Raw genomic sequence first — 6,000 nt, 5'->3', positions numbered from 1 at the left:
TCTTTTATGATTTTCGAAATTTTCAAAATGATTTTTAAAAATCTTTTTCTTATTTCCATTTCATATTTTCAAAATTAATGCTAACAATTAATGTGATTGATTCAAAAATTTTAAAGTTTGTTACTTGCCTAGTAAGAAAGGTTCAATCTTTAAACTCTAGAATCATATCTTTTTAGTTTCTTGTTAGTCAAGTAATCAACTTTAATTTTCAAAATCAAATCTTTTTAAATTTCTTTTTCAAATCTTTTTCAAAATAAATTTCAATCACATCTTTTTCAAAATCAATTTCAAAATCTTTTCTAACTTCTTATCTTTTCAAATTTGATTTTCAAATCTTTTTCAACTAACCACTTGACTTTTTAATTGATTCTTACCTTTTTCAAAACTACCTAACTAATTCTCTCTCTAATTTTCGAAAATCCCTTCCCTCTTTTTCAAAAATTCCTTTTTAATTAATTAATTATTTTAAAAATTTAATTTAATTTAATTTAATTTTAATTTTCAAATTTTAAAATTAATTTTAAATATTTTTATTCTATTTTGTTTAATTTTCGAGTTCTTCTCTTCTTCATCTCCTTCTATTTATTTATTTATCTATTAACACTTCTCTTCCACCTAAAAATTCGAACCCTCTCTTCTTCCTGGTGTTCGAATTTCTTTTCTTCTTCTACTCACATAAAGAAATCTCTATACTGTGACATAGAGGATTCCATATTTTCTTTTCTGTTTTCTTCTTTTTCATATGAGCAGGAACAAGGATAAGAACATTCTTGTTGAAGTTGATCCTGAACCTGAAAGGACTCTAAAGAGGAAGCTAAGGGAAGCTAAAGCACAACTCTCTGGAGAAAATCTGACAGAAATTTTCGAAAAAGAAAGAGACATGGCCGAAAATAATAACAATGCAAGGAAGTTGCTTGGTGACTTCACTGCACCAAATTCCAATTTACATGGAAGAAGCATCTCAATCCTGCCATTGGAGCAAATAATTTTGAGCTTAAACCTCAATTAGTTTCTCTGATGCAACAGAACTGCAAGTTCCATGGACTTCCATCAAAAGATCCTTTTCAGTTCTTAACTGAATTCTTGCAAATCTGTGATACTGTTAAGACCAATGGGGTTGATCCCGAGGTCTACAGGCTTATGCTTTTCCCGTTTGCTGTAAGAGATAGAGCTAGAGTATGGTTGGACTCTCAACCTAAAGATAGCCTGAACTCTTGGGATAAGCTGGTCACGGCTTTCTTAGCCAAGTTCTTTCCTCCTCAAAAGCTTAGTAAGCTTAGAGTGGATGTTCAAACCTTCAAATAGAAAGAAGGTGAATCCCTCTATGAAGCTTGGGAGAGATACAAGGAACTGACCAAAAAGTGTCCTTCTGACATGCTTTCAGAATGGACCATCCTGGATATATTCTATGATGGTCTGTCTGAGCTATCAAAGATGTCAATGGACCATTCTGCAGGTGGATCCATTCACCTAAAGAAAATGCCTGCAGAAGCGCAAGAACTTATTGACATGGTTGCAAATAACCAGTTCATGTACACTTTTGAAAGGAATCCTGTGAATAATAGGACACCTATGAGGAAGGGAGTTCTTGAAATTGATACTCTGAATGCCATATTGGCTCAGAATAAAATATTGACTCAGCAAGTCAATATGATCTCTCAGAGTCTGAATGGATTGAAGGAATCATCCAACAATACTAAAGAGGCATCTTCTGAAGAAGAAGCTTATGATCCTGAGAACCCTACAATGGCAGAGGTGAATTACATGGGTGAACCCTATGGAAACACCTATAATCCCTCATGGAGAAATCATCCAAATTTCTCATGGAAGGATCACCAAAAGCCTCAACAAGGCTTTAATAATGGTGGAAGAAACAGGTTTAGCAGTAGCAAGCCTTTTCCATCATCCACTCAGCAACAGACAGAGAATTCTGAGCAGAATCTATCTAGCTTAGCAAATATAGTCTCTGATCTATCTAAGGCCACTTTAAGTTTCATGAATGAAACAAGGTCCTCCATTAGAAATCTGGAGATACAAGTAGGCCAGCTAAGTAAAAGAGTCACTGAAATCCCTCCTAGTACTCTCCCAAGCAATACAGAAGAGAATCCAAAAAGAGAGTGCAAGGCCATTGATTTAACCATCATGGCCGAACCTACAAGGGAGGGAGAGGACGCAAATCCCAGTGAGGAAGACCTCCTGGCACATTCAGTGATCAATAAGGAGTTTCTCTTTGAGGAACCAAAGGAATCTGAGGCTCACCTAGAGACCATAGAGATTCCATTAAACCTTCTTCTGCCCTTCATGAGCTCTGATGAATATTCTTCTTCTGAAGAGAATGAAGATGTTACTGAAGAGCAAGTTGCTAAGTACCTTGGTGCAATCATGAAGCTGAATGCCAAATTATTTGGTAATGAGACTTGGGAAGATGAACCTCCCTTGCTCACCAATGAACTGAATGCATTGGATAGGCAGAAATTACCTCAAAAGAAACAGGATCCTGGCAAATTCCTAATTCCCTGTAACATAGGCACCATGACCTTTGAGAAGGCTCTGTGTGACCTAGGGTCAGGAATAAATTTAATGCCACTCTCTGTAATGGAGAAACTTGGGATCTTTGAGGTGCAAGCTGCCAGAATCTCATTAGAGATGGCAGACAACTCAAGAAAATAGGCTTATAGGCAAGTAGAGGACGTGTTAGTAAAGGTTAAAGGCCTTTACATCCCTGCTGATTTTATAATCCTAGACACTGGGAAGGAAGAGGATGAATCCATCATCCTTGGAAAACCCTTCCTAGCCACAGCAAGAGCTGTGATTGATGTGGACAGAGGAGAGTTGGTCCTCCAACTGAATGAGGACAACCTTGTGTTTGAAACTTAAGGATCTCCTTCTGTAACCATGGAGAGGAAGCATGAAAAGCCTCTCTCACTACAGAGTCAACCAAAGCCCCCACAGTCAAACTCTAAGTTTGGTGTTGGGAGGCCACAACCAAACTCTAAGTTTGGTGTTAAACCACCACATTCAAACTCTAAGTTTGGTGTTGGGAGGTTCTAACCTTGCTCTGATTATCTGTGAGGCTCCGTGAGAGCTCACTGTCAAGCTATTGACATTAAAGAAGCACTTGTTGGGAGGCAACCCAATGTTATTTAATCATATCTATTTTATTTTCTCTTTGTTATTTCGTGTTTTATTAGGTTGATGATAATGTGGAGTCACAAAAACTACTGAAAAATCAAAAATAGAATGAAAAACAGCATTGAAAACAGCACACCCTGGAGGAGAGCAATCTACCGTTTAAACGCCAGAAACAAGCATCTGTCTGGCATTTAACGCCAGAAACAGGCACCAAGCTGGCGTTTAACGCCAGAAACAAGCATCTTTCTGGCGTTAAACGCCAGAAACAGGCTACATTTGGGCGTTTAACGCCAGAAACAAGCAGCAATCTGGCGTTAAATGCCAGGATTGCACAGCAAGGGCGTTTTACACGCCTAATTGGAGCAGGGATATTAAGTCCTTGACCCCACTTAATCTGTGGACCCCACAGGATCCCCACATTTTCTTCTCTCCTCTTCACACCTTTTCATAACTCTCTTCCCCAAATACCCTTCACCAATAACCCCAATCACTCTTTCCCATCACTTCTTCACCACTCACATCCATCCTCTCTTCCCCAAAAGACCCCACCTACCTTCAAATTCAAACTAATTTCCCCCCCCCAAACCCAACCCTAGTGGCCAAACCCTACACACCCCCTCACTCCTATATAAACCACTCACTCCTTCTTCATTTTCACACAACACAACCATCTCTTCACCCCTTGGCTGAAAACACCTCTCTCCCCATCTCTTCTATTTTCTTCTTCTTCTACTACTTTCTTTCTTCTTTTGCTCAGGGACGAGCAAATATTTTAAGTTTGGTGTGGTAAAAGCATAGTTTTTTATTTTTCTATAACCATTTGTGGCACCTAAGGCCAGAGAAACCTCTAGAAAGAGAAAAGGGAAGGCAATTGCTTCCACCTCTGAGTCATGGGAGATGGAGAGATTTATCTCAAAGGTCCATCAAGACCACTTCTATGAAGTTGTGGCCAAGAAGAAAGTGATTCTTGAGGTTCCTTTCAAGCTAAAAAAGAATGAGTATCCGGAGATCCGACTTGAGATTCAAAGAAGAGGTTGGGAAGTTCTCACCAACCCCATTCAAACGCATGGGTCACTAGGAACCATGATCAAAGTGTGAACTCGAATCCAAAGCATTGGCTTACCATGGTTCGGGGAAAATACTTAGATTTTAGTCCAGAAAATGTAAGGCTAGCGTTTAACTTGCCAATGATGGAAGAGAACGCACGCCCCTACACAAGAAGGGTCAACTTTGATCAAAGGTTGGACCAAGTCCTCATAGACATATGTGAGGAAGGAGCTCAATGGAAAATTGACTCAAGAGGCAAGCCGGTTCAATTAAGAAGGCATGACCTCAAACCAGTGGCTAGGGGATGGCTAGAGTTCATTCAACGCTCAATCATTCCTACTAGTAACCGGTCTGAAGTTACTATAGACCGGGCCATCATGATCCATAGTATCATGATTGGAGAGGAGGTGGAAGTTCATGAGATTATACCTCAAGAACTTTACAAGGTGGCTGACAAGTCCCCCACTTGGGCAAAGTTAGCCTTTCCTCATCTCATTTGCCACCTCTGCAATTCGGATGGAATTGACATAGAGGGAGACATCCTCATTGAAGAAGACAAGCCTATCACTAAGAAAAGGATGGAGCAAATAAGAGATCATGGACCTCAACATGAGCATGAGGAAATTCCTCACCATGAAATCCCTGAGATACCTCAGGGGATGCACTTTCCTCCACAGAATTATTGGGAGCAAATCAACACTTCCCTAGGAGAATTAAGTTCCAACATGGGACAACTAAGGGTGGAGCACCAAGAGCACTCCATCATCCTCCATGAAATTAGAGAAGATCAAAGATCTATGAGGGAGGAGCAAGAAAGACAAGGAAGAGACATAGAGGAGCTCAAGAGCACCATTGGTTCTTCAAGAAGAGGAAGACGCCACCCTCACTAAGGTGGACTCATTCCTTAATCTCCTTGTCTATTTATTTTATATTTTTCGATTTTTGAGCCTTATGTGTTATTTATGTTTGTGCCTTTACTACATGATCATTAGTGTCTAAGTGTCTATGCCTTAAAGTTATGAATATGAATCCATCACCTCTCTTGAATAAAAAATGTTTTAATTACAAAAGAAAAAGAAGTACATGGTTTCGAATTCATCCTTGAAACTAGTTTAATTATTTTGATGTGGTGACAATACTTTTTGTTTTATGAATAAATGCTTGAACAGTGCATATGTCTTTTTGAAGTTGATGTTTATGAATGTTAAATATGTTGGCTCTTGAAGAATAAGGAAAAAGGAGAGGTGTTATTTGATAATCTGAAAAATCATAAAAATGATTCTTGAAGCAAGAAAAAGCAGTGAATACAAAAGCTTGCGAAAAAAATAAAAAAAAAGTATAGCGAAAAAAAAAAAGAAAAATAAAAAGCAAGCAGAAAAAGCCAAAAGCTATTTAAACCAAAAGGCAAGAGCAAAAAAAGCCAATAGCCCTTAAAACCAAAAGGAAAGGGTAATAAAAAGGATCCAAGGCTTTGAGCATTAATGGATAGGAGGGCCTAAAGGAATAAAATCCTGGCCTAAGCGGCTAAACCAAGCTGTCCGTAACCATGTGCTTGTGGCGTGAAGGTGTCAAGTGAAAACTTGAGACTGAGCGGTTAAAGTCGAGGTCCAAAGCAAAAACAGAGTGTACTTAAGAACCCTGGACACCTCTAATTGGGGACTTTAGCAAAGCTGAGTCACAATCTGAAAAGGTTCACCCAGTTATGTGTTTGTAGCATTTATGTATCCGGTGGTAATACTGGAAAACAAAGTGCTTAGGGCCATGACCAAGACTCATAAAGTAGCTGTGTTCAAGAATCAACATACTGAACTAGGAGAATCA

At 38.8% G+C, this 6,000-nt stretch overlaps 1 non-coding gene across 1 annotated transcript; it reads right to left on the bottom strand.

Moving 5' to 3' along the window:
* Positions 1 to 1,272: 1,272 nt before the first annotated feature.
* LOC148570276 (small nucleolar RNA R71) lies at positions 1,273 to 1,380 on the bottom strand. Its single transcript, XR_015880393.1, has one exon. It is a non-coding gene; the product is annotated as a small nucleolar RNA R71 (small nucleolar RNA).
* Positions 1,381 to 6,000: the final 4,620 nt, after the last annotated feature.

Source organism: Arachis ipaensis, chromosome B3 (genome assembly GCF_059453495.1).
Source record: "Arachis ipaensis isolate K30076 ecotype BB chromosome B3, ASM5945349v1, whole genome shotgun sequence".
Classification (NCBI taxonomy): Eukaryota; Viridiplantae; Streptophyta; class Magnoliopsida; order Fabales; family Fabaceae; genus Arachis; species Arachis ipaensis.
Note: the sequence above shows the minus strand (reverse complement) of the source record. Positions and strands in the feature narration are given on the sequence as shown.